The sequence below is a fragment of the Rhinopithecus roxellana genome, chromosome 5, assembly GCF_007565055.1.
Source record: "Rhinopithecus roxellana isolate Shanxi Qingling chromosome 5, ASM756505v1, whole genome shotgun sequence".
NCBI classification, from domain to species: domain Eukaryota; kingdom Metazoa; phylum Chordata; class Mammalia; order Primates; family Cercopithecidae; genus Rhinopithecus; species Rhinopithecus roxellana.
In genome coordinates, this window is record NC_044553.1 from 103065401 (window position 1) to 103080392 (window position 14992).

The 14992-nt window shown below is 37.9% G+C and overlaps 1 long non-coding RNA gene across 1 annotated transcript in view; it reads right to left on the reverse strand.

Moving 5' to 3' along the window:
- Window positions 1-578: 578 nt before the first annotated feature.
- LOC104663936 overlaps window positions 579-14992 on the reverse strand; it is an 84179-nt gene continuing 69765 nt past the window's right edge. The window contains exons 2-3 of the long non-coding RNA XR_748194.2: window positions 1611-1757; window positions 579-756 (exon numbers count right to left, since the gene is read on the reverse strand). This is a non-coding gene — a long non-coding RNA (uncharacterized LOC104663936). The remainder of the gene's footprint in view (window positions 757-1610; window positions 1758-14992) is intronic.

The following is a 14992-nucleotide window of genomic DNA, read 5'->3' on the forward strand; positions in this document are numbered from 1 at the left end:
ATGCAGTTTCAAAAAGCCCTAACGAAATTGTACTTGCCTCACCAAATGTGAAAGTTCCTCCCATGGCTTCTTCTGCCCTAAATCATGAGTTTCATTATCATCCTGAAGCAGATATTCCAAGACATCATCAATTCCTACAAAAAAAGAAGAAAAAGAAATAGATCAGGAAACACCTATCTAACTGTTTTATTAATTTTCTCAGCTGAAACTACAGTTGAGTTAAAGGAAAGGTGATCAGTAAAATACCTAAAATGTTAATTTAAAAAATACTTGTGATATCGTTTCTCTTTTTGACCCATCCTTTAATTTAAGTTCTTTTTTAATAGATTGGAAACAAGGGATTTATTTTTAACTCTCAATCTGTTGTCATTATGCTGAGGGTAAATAAATGAGGGCAATGGTCAAAGTGAAAATAATCTTATAGAGAAACAGACAGAGATGGAGAGAGAATGTGCCTTTAAGTCACCAGAGAGGCCATAGAGGTAGAAAGAATATAGGACAAACATATAGTCAGGTCCTATCCTTAGGGGAGGGAGAGCTATGCATGGCTTGATGGGGCAAGCACACTTACCTGCTCTAAGAGTCACATACTGCTTTTTTACTGCTTCCTCTAATGTCTTTTCATCATGGTCTTAACATTGTCTTATAAACTGCTCTATCTACTGCTCACCTATTCACTTCTAGTCTTCTGACTACCTGTGGGAAGAGGGCAAAAATGACTTGGGATGGGAGAGATGGGCCGAGAATGATGGAATCCTGGAGAATATTCACTGTGAGAATATTCACTGTGAGAAGAAGTCAATGGACCGCTGTGGTTCTTTATTTGCATAATGAGGTTATTCCCCTGGATACCCCAAGGTTACTTCCAGGTCTAACATTTGATATTTTCATCCCTTTTGGTCAAAGATATGACACTGCCTGGGGAAATTAAGTGTCCTATGACATTAACTTAACATTAAGTAGTAGGAATTAACAAAGATATCACTGTTACAAAGACATATTACATTGTTACAAATATATATATATAGAAAAGATATATTAATAAAGATATCATTCTTTGTTAATGTTCTACAGGAATCTCTTCCTTCCAGTGTATTTATATTGTAAAATGGTTCTGATGTCTCCTGGCAGCAATGCAGAACTACAATGTAAAGGGATGGGGATGTGGAGGTCAGTGGGGAAATGTATAGATTGTAGTATCCAGTGTTTTCAAATCATCTGTCTATATATGAAAACTGAGAATCAATCTGTGAATGTTCAAGTATGGATGGTTGTTTTACATTAAAAAAAATAGTTCTAACTTTAATACATTTAAGAGGTTTTCCTGGAAAATTTTCTAATTTAGCATGATGAAAAGAATGACTGGTTTTTAAAGCGCAGTTTGAACAGGCAAATTCCCTTTATAAGAAAATAACACATAAATGCAAGGATTACAACTTTGAAATTGCTTGAAATCTTTTCTACTAGCAAACACTGAAATTTGTATCTATTTATATTACCTTCTTTCAACAAATGCTTTAACCTTAGCATTTTATAGCCCCTTCCTTTATATCCTCCTAAGCAAAAACTAATTTTGTGGCAAACATTTAGTGAAATATGATTCATCTCACCTATTTCATTCTATCCATATGGCTTCTAAGTCTTGAGAGTACAGGTGGAAATTGTCCATAGCAAATTGTTCTTGTCATAGTTTCCCGAATATTTCAGTATTCAATTAACCATAGTTTAAATTAGTCAGAACATCCAGGAAATGAACACTGGTGAGATTGAATGAGGCAGAAAATTTGATTGTGTTATACATGAAATTCAGCTATTCAGTGAAATTCTCCAGTTGTGGTAATTCTGCTGTCCTGATTACAATTATTTCATCTATGTGGTGCATATATATTTTAATCTTCTCCTGACACCGTCTGTTGTTACAAATGAATTTGTCTTCCCAGCTATTCCCAGACGCATTTGCATTATTGAGGTCATGTCTGACTATAGGTCTTGGTTCCATGATTTAAACAATACTTAATCTTACCTCCTGGGATTATTTTTGCATCAGATGATAATTGATTGGAAATCCACTGACAAATAATAAAGATATCATTTTCTGTTAATGAACTTGACAAAGGAGGGTTCATGCCCTTATATTTTAAAAAGAAACATTTCTTGACCTTGAATACAGGACTAAAATAACCTTATATCACAAAACATTCACAACAGAATGGTAGTTAAGCTTAACACTTTTCTGGCAAAAGCCCTTCTAGATACGTGCAGAATTCCTGTAAAATCAGGTTCTAAACATGTTTTCAGCCCATGTGGCCCTGACCTCTGGAAGTTAGTCCACTTACAGTCTACATCCAGATTTTCTTTTATATTTTCCTTCCTTCCTTTCTTCCTCCCTTCCTCTCTCCTTCCTTTCTTTAGTTCCTTAATGTATTTCTTTGTTCTTTTTTTTCCTCCATGGTATCTAGTTGCTTTTTCCAATTTCCATTGTTAAGGCTGGGATTCCATAGGAAATAAAGGTGAAAAGAAGTAAAAAAATTACGCCTTGGGGGAGTACAGAGAAGATGTGGGAGGAGTGACATATTTTTTAGTGTCTCCTTTTAATTTCTCCCCATTTATGCTTATTTTATTCTTTTCAAATTTTTTAAAGTTTATTATTATTTTTAGAGATGGACTCTCACTATATTGACCCAGCTGGATTCAGACTCCTAGGCTCAAGTGATCCTCCTGCCTCAGCCTTCTATGTAGGTGTGCACCACCTAGCCCGGCTATTTTTGTTGTTTATTTCACTCAATTTATACAACAAAAACTGAGACAAGTAGTTTTGCTTTATTTTTCAGTTCTTAAGCAGCTATTATGTAAAAACAGCTAAAATTTTCTTCAAAAAGAAAAAACTGCCTTCCATTTTTATTTTTATGGAAATTTTGAAAAGCTTAAAAACACTTCTGTTGAAGAGAACTGACATCCTATAAGCATGCAGTCTCAAGTCAATACCTAGAGATTCCCAGTACTAGTCCAAACTCCATTACTGATGGCATCATGGCAAGGTTTTGAAAATCACTTATTTTCTTAGCATTTTCCCCTAAATCAGGGACAATGATAACATCCTCTCCACAAAAGTACAAGGTAATCTATCAAGGATTGACTCTCTCAAAACATAAATCCCGGAAGGCAGGCAAGATGGCTGAATGGAAACAGCTCCAGTCTACAGTTCCCAGCGAGATTAATGCAAAAGGCAGGCGATTTCTGCATTTCCATCTGAGGTACCCAGTTAATCTCATTGGGACTGGTTAGACAGTGGGTGTAGCCCACGGAGGGCAAGCCGAAACAGGGTGGGGTGTTGCCTCACCCAGGAAGCGCATGGGGTCAGGGAACTCCCTCCCCTAGTCAAGGGAAGCTCTGAGGGACTGTGCCATGAGGAACGGTGCACTTTGGCCCAGAGACTATGCTTTTCCACAGTCTTTCCAACCCGTAAACCAGGAGATTCCCTCCCGTACCTACACCACAAGGGACCTGGGTTTCAAGCGTAAAACCGGGCAGCCACTTGGGCAGACACTGAGCTAGCTGCAGGGTTGTTTGTTTGTTTATTTTCCATACCCCAGTGGCACCTGGAATGTCAGTGAGAGAATTGTTCACTCCCCTGGAAAGGGGGCTGAAGCCAGGGAGTGGTCTCGCTCAGGGGATCCCACCCCCACAGAGCCCAGCAAGTTAAGATCCATTGGATTGAAATTCTCATTGCCAGCACAGCAGTCTGAAGTTGACCTGGGACACTCGAGCTTGGTTGTGGGAGGGGCGTCTGCCATTACTGAGGTGTGAGTAGGCGGTTTTACCCTCACAGTGTAAACAAAGCTGCCAGGAAGTTCCAACTTGGAGAGGCCCACCGCAGCTCTGCAAAGCTGCTGTAGCAAGACTCCCTCTCTCAATTCCTCCTCTCTGGGCAGGGCATCACTGAAAGAAAGGCAGCAGCCCAAATCAGGGGCTTATAGATAAAACCCTCATAACCCTGGGACAGAGCACCTGGGGGAAGGGGCAGCTGTGGGTACAGCTTCAGCGTACTTAAATGCCCCTGCCTGATGGCTCTAAAGAGAGCAGTGGATCTTCCAGCACAGTGTAGAAGTTCTGCTAAGGGTCAGACTGCCTCCTCAAATGGGTCCCTGACCCCCATGTCTCCTGACTGGGAGACACCTCCCAGCAGGGATCGATAGACACCTCATACAGGAAAGCTCCAGCTGGCATCTGGTGGATGCCCCTCTGGGACGAAGCTTCCAGAGGAAGGAACAGACAGCAATCTCTACTGTTCTGCAGCCTCTACTGGAGATACCCAGGCAAACTGGGCCTGGAGTGGACCTCCAGCAAACTCCAGCAGACCTGCAGCAGAGTGACCTGCTAGAAGGAAAACTAACGAATAGAAAGAAATAGCATCAACATCAACACAAAGGACGTCCAGACACGGAAAACCCCATCCAAAGGTCACCAGCATCAAAGACCAAAGGTAAATAAATCCACAAAGATGAGGAAAAACCAGCACAAAAAGTCTGAAAATTTCTAACACCAGAATGCCTCATCTCCTCCAAAGGATCACAACTCCTCACCAGCGAGGGAACAAAACCAGACAGAGAATGAGTTTGACAAATTGACAGAAATAGGCTTCAGAAGGTGGGTAATAACAAACTCCTCCAAACTAAAGGAGCATGTTCTAACCCAATGCAAGGAAGCTAAGAACTTTGAAAAGAGGTTAGACAAATTGCTAACTAGAATAACCAGTTTAGAGAAGAACATAAATTACCTGATGGAGGTGAAAAACACAGCACAAGAACTTCATGAAGCATACTCAAGTATCAATAGCTGAATCAAGTAGAAGAAAGATATCAGCGATTGAAGATCAACTTAATGAAATAAAGCATGAAGACAAAATTAGAGAAAAAATAAAAAATGAACAAAGCCTCCAAGAAATATGGGACTATGTGAAAAGACCAAATCTACATTTGATTGGTGTACCTGAAAGTGACGGGGAGAATGAAACCAAGTTGGAACACACGCTTCAGGATATTATCCAGGAGAACTCCCCCAACCTAGCAACATAAGCCAGCATTCAATTTCAGGAAATACAGAGAACATCACAAAGATACTCTTCAAGAAGAGCAGTACCAAGACACATAATTGTCAGATTCACCAATGTTGAAATGAAGGAAAAAATGTTAAGGGCAGCCAGAGAGAAAGGTCGGGTTACCCACAAAGGGAAGCCCATCAGACTAAAAGCAGATCTCTTGGCAGAAACCCTACAAACCAGAAGAGAGTGGGGGCCAATATTCAACATTCTTAAAATAATTTTCAACCCAGAATTTCATATCCAGCCAAACTAAGCTTCATAAATAAAGGAGAAATAAAATCCTTTGCAGACAAGCAAATGCTGAGAGATTTTGTCACCACCAGGTCTGCCTTATAAGAGCTCCTGAAGGAAGCACAAAATAAGATAAGGAACAACAGATACCAGCCACTGCAAAAACATACCAAATTGTAAAGACCATCAACACTGTGAAGAAACTGCATCAATTAATGGGCAAAATAACGAGCTAGCATCATAATGACAGGATCAGATTCACATATAACAATACTAACCTTAAATGTAAATGGGCTAAATGCCAAAACTAAAAGACACAGACTGGCAAATTGGATAAAGAGTCAAGACTCATCAGTGTGCTGTATTCAGGAGACCCATCACACGTGCAAAGACACACATAGGCTCAAAATAAAGGGATGGACTAATGTTTACCAAGCAAATGGAAAGGAAAAAAAAAAAAAAAAAAAAGGCAGGGCTTGCAATCCTAGTCTCTGATAAAACAGACTTTAAACCAACAAAGATAAGATCAAAAGAGACAAAGAAGAGCATTACATAATGGTAAAGGGATGAATTCAACAAGAAGAGCTAACTATCCTAAACATACATGCACCCAATACAGGAGCACCCAGATTCATAAAGCAAGTCCTGAGAAACTTACAAAAAGACTTAGACACCCACACAATAATAGTGGGAGACTAACACTGTCAGTATTAGACAGATCAATGAGACAGAAAATTAACAAGGATATTCAGGACTTTAACTCAGCTCTGGACTAAGCAGAACTAACAGACATCTACAGAACTCTCCACCCCAAATCAACAGAATATACATTCTTCTCAGCACCACATTGCACTTACTCTAAAATTGACCACATAATTGGAAGTAAAACATTACTCAGCAAATGCAAAAGAACAGAAATCATAACAAACAGAGTCTCAGACCACAGTGTAATCAAATTAGAGCTCAGGATTAAGAAACTCACTCAAAACCGCACAACTACATGGAAACTGAACAAACTGCTCCTGAATGACTACTGGGTAAATGAGGAAATTAAGGCAGAAATAAATAAGTTATTTGAAACCAATAAGAACAAAGACACAATGTACCAGAATCTCTGGGACACAGCTAAAGCAGTGTTTAGAGGGAAATTTGTAGCACTAAATGCCCACAAGAGAAAGCAGGAAAGATCTAAAATCGACACCCTAACATCACAATTAAAAGAACTAGAGAAGCAAAAGCAAACAAATTCAAAAGCTAGCAGAAGACAAGAAATAATAAAATCAGAGCAGAACTGAAGGGGATAGAGACACAAAAAACCCTTCAAAAAAAGAATCCAGGAGCTGGTTTTTTGAAAAGATCAACAAAACAGACCGCTAACCACACTAATAAAAGAAGAATCAAATAGATGCAATAAAAAATGATAAAGGGGATATCACCACTGATCCCACAGAAAAAGAAACTACCATCAGAGAATACTATAAACACCTCTATGCAAATAAACTAGAAAACCTGTAAGAAATGGATAAATTCCTGGACAAATACACCCTCCCAAGTCTAAACCAGGAAGAAGCTGAATCCCTGAATAGACCAATAACAAGTTCTGAAATTGAGGCAGTAATTAATATCCTACCAACCAAAAAACTTAGAGGACTAGATGGATTCACAGCCAAATTCTACCAGAGGAACAAGGAGATGCTGGTACCATTCCTTCTGAAACTATTCCAAACAAAAGAAAAAGAGGGAATCCTTTCTAACTCATTTTATGAGGCCAACATCCTGATACCAAAACCTGGCAGAGACACAACCAAAAACGAAAATTTCCATCCAATATCCCTGATGAACATTGATGCAAAAATCATGAATAAAACCCTGGCAAACTGAATCCAGCAGCACATCAAAAAGCTTTTCCATGATCAAGTCAGCTTCATGACTTGGGATGCAAGGCTGGTTCAACATATGCAAATCAATAAACGTAATCCATCACATAAATAGAACCAATGACAAAAATCACATGATTATCTCAATAGATGCAGAAAAGGCCTTTGATAGAATTCAATACCCCTTCATGCTAAAAACTCTCAATGAACTAGGTATTGATGGAATGTATCTCAAAATAATGAGAGCTTTTATGAAAAACCCACGGCCAATATCATACTGAATGGGCAAAAACTGGAAGCATTCCCTTTGAAAACACAAGGATGCCCTCTCTCACCACTCCTATTCAACGTAGTATTGGAAATTCTGGCCAGGGCAATCAGGCAAGAAAAAGAAATAAAGCGTATTCAAATAGGAAAAGAGGAAGTCAAATTGTCTCTGTTTGCAGATGACATGATTGTATATTTAGAAAACCCCATCATCTCAGCCCAAAATCTCCTTAAACTGATAAGCAACTTCAGCAAAGTCTCAGGATACAATATCAATGTGCAAAAATTACAAGCACTTGTATACACCAACAAGTGAACTCCCATTCACAATTGCTACAAAGAGAATAAAACACCTAGGAATCCAACTTACAAGGGATGTGAAGGACCTCTTCAAGGAGAGCTACAGACCCCTGCTCAAGGAAATCAGGACACAAACAAATGGAAAAATATTCCATGCTCATGGATAAGAAGAATCAATATCGTGAAAATGGTCATACTGCCCAAAGTAATTTATAGATTGATGCTATCCCCATCAAGCTACCACTGACATTCTTCACAGAATTAGAAAAAACTACTTTAAATTTCAAAAAAAGAGCTCACATAGCCAAGACAATCCTAAGCAAAAAGAACAAAGCTGGAGGCATCATGCTACCTGACTTCAAACTATACTACAAGGTTACAGTAACCAAAACAGCATCATACTGGTACCAAAACAGATACATAGGCCAATGGAACAGAACAGAGGCCTCAGAAATAATACCCTACATCTACAACCGTCTGATCTTTGACAAACCTGAAAAAAAACAAGCAATGGGGAAAGGATTCCCTATTTAATAAATGGTGTTGGGAAAACTGGCTACCCATATGCAGAAAACTGAAACTGAACTCCTTCCTTCCACCTTATGCAAAAATTAACTCAAGATGAATTAAAGATGTAAACTTAGGACCTAAAACCATAAAAATGCTAAAAGAAAACCTAGGCAATACCATTCAGGACATAGGCATGGGCAAAGACTTCATGACTAAAACACTAAAAGCAATGGCAACAAAAGCCAAAATTGACAAATGGGATCTAATTAAAGAGCTTCTGCACAGCAAAAGAAACTATCATCAGAGTAAACAGGCAACCTACAGAATGGGAGAAAATTTTTTCAATCTATCCATCCAACATAGGGCTAATATTCAGAATCTACAAAGAACTTAAATTTACAAGAAAAAACCCTATCAAAAAGTGGGTTAGGGATATAAAAGCTCTCAAAAGAAGACATTTATGCAGCCAGCAAACATGAAAAAGAGCTCATCATCACTGGTCATTAGAGAAATGCAAATCAAAACCACAATGAGATACCATCTTCAGTTAGAATGGCAATCATTAAAAAATCAGGAAACAACAGATGCTGGAGAGGATGTGGAGAAATAGGAATGTTTTTACACTGTTGGTGGGAGTGTCAATTAGTTCAACCATTGCGGGAGACAGTGTGGTGATTCCTCAAGGAGCTAGAACCAGAAATACCATTTGACCCAGCAATCCTATTACTGGGTTTATAACAAAAGGATTATAAATCATTCTACTATAAAGACACATGTACACGTATGTTTATTGTGGCATTGTTCACAATGGCAAAGACTTGGAACCAACCCAAATGTCCATCAATGATAGACTGGATAAAGAAAATGTGGCACATATACACCATGGACTACTATGCAGCAATAAAAAAGAATAAGTTCATGTCCTTTGCAGGGCCATGGATGAAGCTGGAAACCATCATTCTCAGCAAACTAACACAGGAACAGAAACCCAAACACCGCATGTTCCCACTCATAAGTGGGAGTTGAACAATGAGAACACATGGACACAGGGAGGGGAACATCACACACTGGGCCCTGTCAAGGGGTGGGGGGGCTAGGGGAGAGATATCATTAGGAGAAATACCTAATATAGCTGACCAGTTGATGGGTGCAACAAACCTGCACATGTATCCCAGAACTTAAAGTATAATTAGAAAAAGAAAAAAGAATGAATGAAGATGAATGATAAGTAACAATGTCAACAGATTTTATTCTTTTTGGTGATAAAGTAAATGTACCCATGCTCTCTAAGACACACCGTTTGATCAGGAGGAAGGCAAAAAGCATTCTAATCTTTCATCACAATGCCCTTCAGAAACATCAGCGTGTGTGCATGCATATATTATTATCTTTTGAAACTAATAAAAATCAGTCACTGAGGAAACATACAAACATCCATCAAAAGTAGAGCTGTTCTCAGTCTGCAATGCTCACCAAGAGCAGAGACATACAGTGATGTACAGAAACTTACCAGGCAGAACCCATAGACCATATAGTCTTCACAAAAGCTAGAAAAACCAGTTTTGGACAATGTGTCATTTTACAGAACACATTCAAGTTGGTACTCTCATTAGGGGAAATGCCCATAAACCAAAAGTTTCATGCAGAGCATGATTTGGAAAGAACAGAGAATAGTAAGATATGATCTATTGGATGCAATAACATTTCTGCTAAAGTGAAAGTCTAGTCTATATTATTGAATGAACAATAATCCAAAGGAGAGCTGCATTTTATTAGGTTAAGAAAATGGAAATGACTTTGTGCTTTTCTCAATCAAATGTGAATCATATATATTATATATATCCCTTTCACCAACAATTTGGTTATATTATCAAACTCAACCAACCACTGAAAGATACTGCCAGCACAGCACAGGAGCATCCAAATCTTAGGATTATTTTGTGAAACTGTATAGGACACAGAGAAAGAGAGGAAGAAATGTTCAATCAAGCAAATTTAGCAAGATTTGGCAGACTCAATTGTGCAGATGGGCTGAAATTTGGTCTTCCATTATTACTATATCATTTACTCCTGCATCATCTAAGGACAACCTTCTAATTAAGACTCTCTTATGCTACAAATGATTATAATTTAAAGGCTAGTGTGGGTGTATAAAATAAGCTATTATATATATGTATATATATAATATACTCTAATAAATACAAAATAAAGAGTGTATGCATTAAAGAACCACTTGTGAACTCTTGGGGCATTGGGGTAGCAACCAGCTACTTATATACCTATAGTAGTTTGTATATCATCATCTAACTAGGTTTTCTTGATAAAGTTTTTACTGTGGAACCTCAAAATTGTTATTAAGGCTTTTTTCTATCTCGATTTCTTTTCTCTGATTTACATTAGATATACAGATAAGGAAGAAAAATAATTCTCAGTCACTTAACTACCTTGGAGTTTCAATAGTGAATTCTTTGGGTTTTGAATGTTACAATCTTTAATAATTAGGTAATTATAGCTCTTTGGCCATTTAATCTTCATCTTCTAAAGTTTAGTCATTGTCTTGCAAGAAGTTGTGCCTTTTTCCTGAGGTGTAATTTGTGCCATGAAAACTCACCTTAAAGGAGAAAAAGCTCCAGCAGAGAATATAATACTCATCAGGGCACTGTTTTCTCATTTATATGATATAAAAAACTAATTTGTGAATGCATGGGGCCAAGAAGGGAAGGTGTCACAGAAAAAAATTCCTTCATTTGGTGACTCAGTGTATTCAGATTGGGTCATCAAATGGCAGTGTTGAAATTAGACATTTTACATAATAATTAAAATTATTTACAGACATCTCTACTTGGATAAAAGGGAACTCAATCCTAACATGTTTAAAATTGAACTTCCCAAGCTCCCTGCCCCTCCCCCAGAGAGAGAAAGAGGAAAGAGAGGCCTCTACTCCTCTTGTACTCCTGATTTCAACATAATGCACCACCTCCCTGACCACACAACCCCAGTCAGACCCTCATCACCTCTCACTTGACTTGTTACCAATGCCTCCTGACATTCTTGTCTTACCTCTCCCCAACCTGTCTTTCACACAGTTCCTAGAGTGATCTTTACTGTAATATTTAATGATATTTTCTAATCACAGCAGTAATTTGGTTCATTGAAGTAAATTTGAAAAATACAACAAAATCACAAAAATGAAAATCTCACTATTCATTGATATTCACTGTTAATATTTTGGTATCTTTTCAGCATGTTTGTGATATTGCATGCATAATTTTGGAGGGTATGTATTATATAACCTGTTTTTTAAAGTAAGTTTCATATTGAAGTAATAATGTACATAAGTTAACAGCTTCATTAATTTTTTCAAAGTGAACACCTGTATGTAACTACCACCCAGATCACTCACCAGAAGCCCTCATTGTGTCCCCTCTCACTCGTTATCTCTTTGAAGGTAACCACTATTCTAATGGCATTGACTATTTGTGCCTGTGTTTTAATTTTACATAAACAGAATCATACACATTTTCTTTAGATTCTGTCTCCTTTCACTTAATATTGTAGCAGTAGTTTATTTATTTATTTATTTATTTTGAGACAGGGTATCACTATGTCACCCAGGCTGGAGTGCAGTGGCACCAACTCAACTCACTTGCAGGCTCGACCTCCCAGGCTAAAGTGACCATCCCACCTCAGCTTCCCAAGTAGCTGGGACCAGAGGCATACACCATCACAACTGGCTAATTTTTGTGTTTTTTTGTAGAGACGGAGTCTTGACATGTTGCCGGGGCTGTTCAAACTCCAGGGTTCAAGCAATCTTCCCACCTTGGCCTCCCAAGGCACTGGAATTACAGGTGAGGCACCATGCCTGGCTTGTTTATTTTTATCATATAGTATTCCATGTACAAATGTAAGAAGATTTATTTATTCATTTCACTCTTATTATAATCTGAATGTTTCTACTATTATAAATTATACTGCTATGGACATTCTCGAATGTGTCTTCTGGTGCACATATAGATGCGTTTCTGTTGGGTGTAAACCTAGGAGTGAATTTTGAGGGTCAAAGAATACATGTTTTAGTTTTAATAGATACTGCCATAGAATATTCCAAAGTAGTTGTACAAATAATCTCCTAATAGTAGTATGTGAGAGTTTCTATTGCTTAACACTGTGGGTGTCAACATCGTGTCAACAGTATAGGTTTTCATTGTTTTGATTTCTGAATTTGCCATTCTGATGGATGTGTAGAGTTATGATTTGAATTTGTGATTCCCTCATGGCTAATGTTTTCATAGACTCAATGGCTATTTGGATATTGTTATAAACTAAATATTTGTGCCCCTGCCAAAATTTATATGTTGAAATCCTAACCTCTAATGTGATAGTATTAGGAGATAGAACTATTTGGGAGTAATTAGGTCAGGAGAGTGGAACCGTCATGAATGGGGTTAGTGCCTTTATAAGAAGAGATGAGAGATTATTTCTCTCTCTGCCATGTAAGGATACAATGAGGAGACAGCCATCTGCAAATCAAAGAGGACCACCACCAAGAACACAATCATGCTGGAATCCTAATCTTAGACTTCCAGCCTACAGAGCTGTGAGAAGTAAATGTGTATTGTTTGACCAACTAGTCTATGGTATGCTGCTATAGCAGTCCAAGCTGACTGAAACAGATGTCCTCTTTTGGAAGTGCCTGCTAAAAACTTGGGTTGTTTTTTTCCTTTTTCTTTTTTTTTTTTTTTCTTTCCATTTGAGATGGAGTCTTGCTCTGTTGCCCAGGCTGGAGTGCAGTGGCACCACCTCAGCTCACTGCAACCTCCACCTCCTGGATTCAAGTGATTCTCCTGCCTCAGCCTCCCAAGTAGCTGGAATTACAGGTGCCCGCCACCATTGGTAGAGAAAGGGTTTCACCATGTTGGCCAGGCTGGTCTCAAACTCCTGAACCTCAGGTGATCTGCCTGCCTCGACCTCCCAAAGTGCTGAGATTACAGGTGTGAGCCACTGTGCCTCGCATTTTTTTTTTTTTTTTAGTTCTCATATTTTGAATACAAGCCCTTTGACATAGGAGATCTTTTAAAATACTGAATATTAAGTTCTTATTTGTATTATGAATATCTTTACCTACTCTGTGGTTGTACTTTCACTATTTTGATGTCTTTTTTTGATGGGATCTCATTATGTTGCCCAAGCTAGAGTGCAGTGGCTATTCACAAGTACAATTGTAGCACACAATAGCCTCAAATTCCTGGGCTCAAGCAATCCTCCCACCTCAGCCTCCTGAGTAGCTAGGACTAAAGGTGTGTGCTGCCATTCCTGGCTTCTCTTGATGTCTTTTGATGAACATAAGTTGTTTTTTTTTTAATTTAATGAAGTCCAATGTATTCATTTTTTTAGCATTTTTTTTACCTTCAAAAACTTGTCTATCTCAAATCATGAAGATATATTTGTATGTAATATTGTAGAAATTCCATTATTTTACCTTTTATATTTATATCTAAAATCCACATAGAAGACTTATGGTTTCCACTCTGACATGTAAAGAGTTTGCAAGTCATCATTCCTGTCCTCACAACAAGAAGGCTGAAAATTTGAAAATCAACAATTCTTCTTAGATCCATCAGAGCATTGCAGTCATAAATCACAATGAAATGAAAAATCAATTTCATGAGTTTTCCCTCCAAGAGACCCACCAGATTATCACAGTGAACGTCTGAGAAAAATTCCCTCTTGCTTCCAGCAAAGACAAGTATACAGCAATAATAATAAAGACAAGGGAAAAGTACCCACTTTGAAATATGCCCAGAGCATTCTGGTCTTCATTCTGTCCTCTATAACAAAGGCTGTCTCTCAGGGAAACTACTACAGCCTTTCTATCTGACCTGATGGAAGGTCAATTAGCTAACTCCAGCCTCGGTTTCAGTCTCACATAAGCATAGGGGGGAAAAAGGCTAAGAAACTCTTCTAAAAGTCACCACCCAGGGAAGATAGCCCACCAAAGAGAAGAGAAAGGAGAGAGATATTTTAATCACAAAATAATATAAGATTAAAATACGATAATACGCCAGAACATCTAAGAACTGTGGGATATGACAAAAGGTACAAGATACATAAAATGGGAATACCAGGAGAAGAATGAGAGCAAGAGGCAAAAGAAATATTAGAAGTAATAACTTATCATAAATTTCCACAATTAATAAGAAACACCAAGCCAAAGATCAAGAAAGCTCAGAGAATACCAAGGAGAACAAATACCCAAAATTTAGGCATATGATATCCAAACTAGGAAACCAAAAACAAAACATCTTGAAAAAAGCCAGAGGGTGGGTGGGTAATACCTTATCTACAGAGGAACAAGGATAGAGTTATATTGGAACTCTCTTCAGAAACCATGCAAGCAAGAGGAGAGTAGAATGAAGTATTTAAAGTGTTGAAAGAAAAAGACCACCAACAGAGATTTCTATATCCAGTGAAAATATCCTTAAAAAGTGAAAAAATTATAAAGGCTTTTTCAGACAAACAATAACTGGAGGAAATTTGTCAGCAATAGATTTATTTGCCTTGCAAGAAATGTGAAAAGTTCTTCAGGGAGAAGAAAAATGATATAGGTGAGAAACTTGGATTTACATAAAGAAAGGAAGAGTGTTAAGGTATAAAGGAAGGGGTTTTTTTTTTTAAACTGTCTTATTCATATCTTATGTAATACATA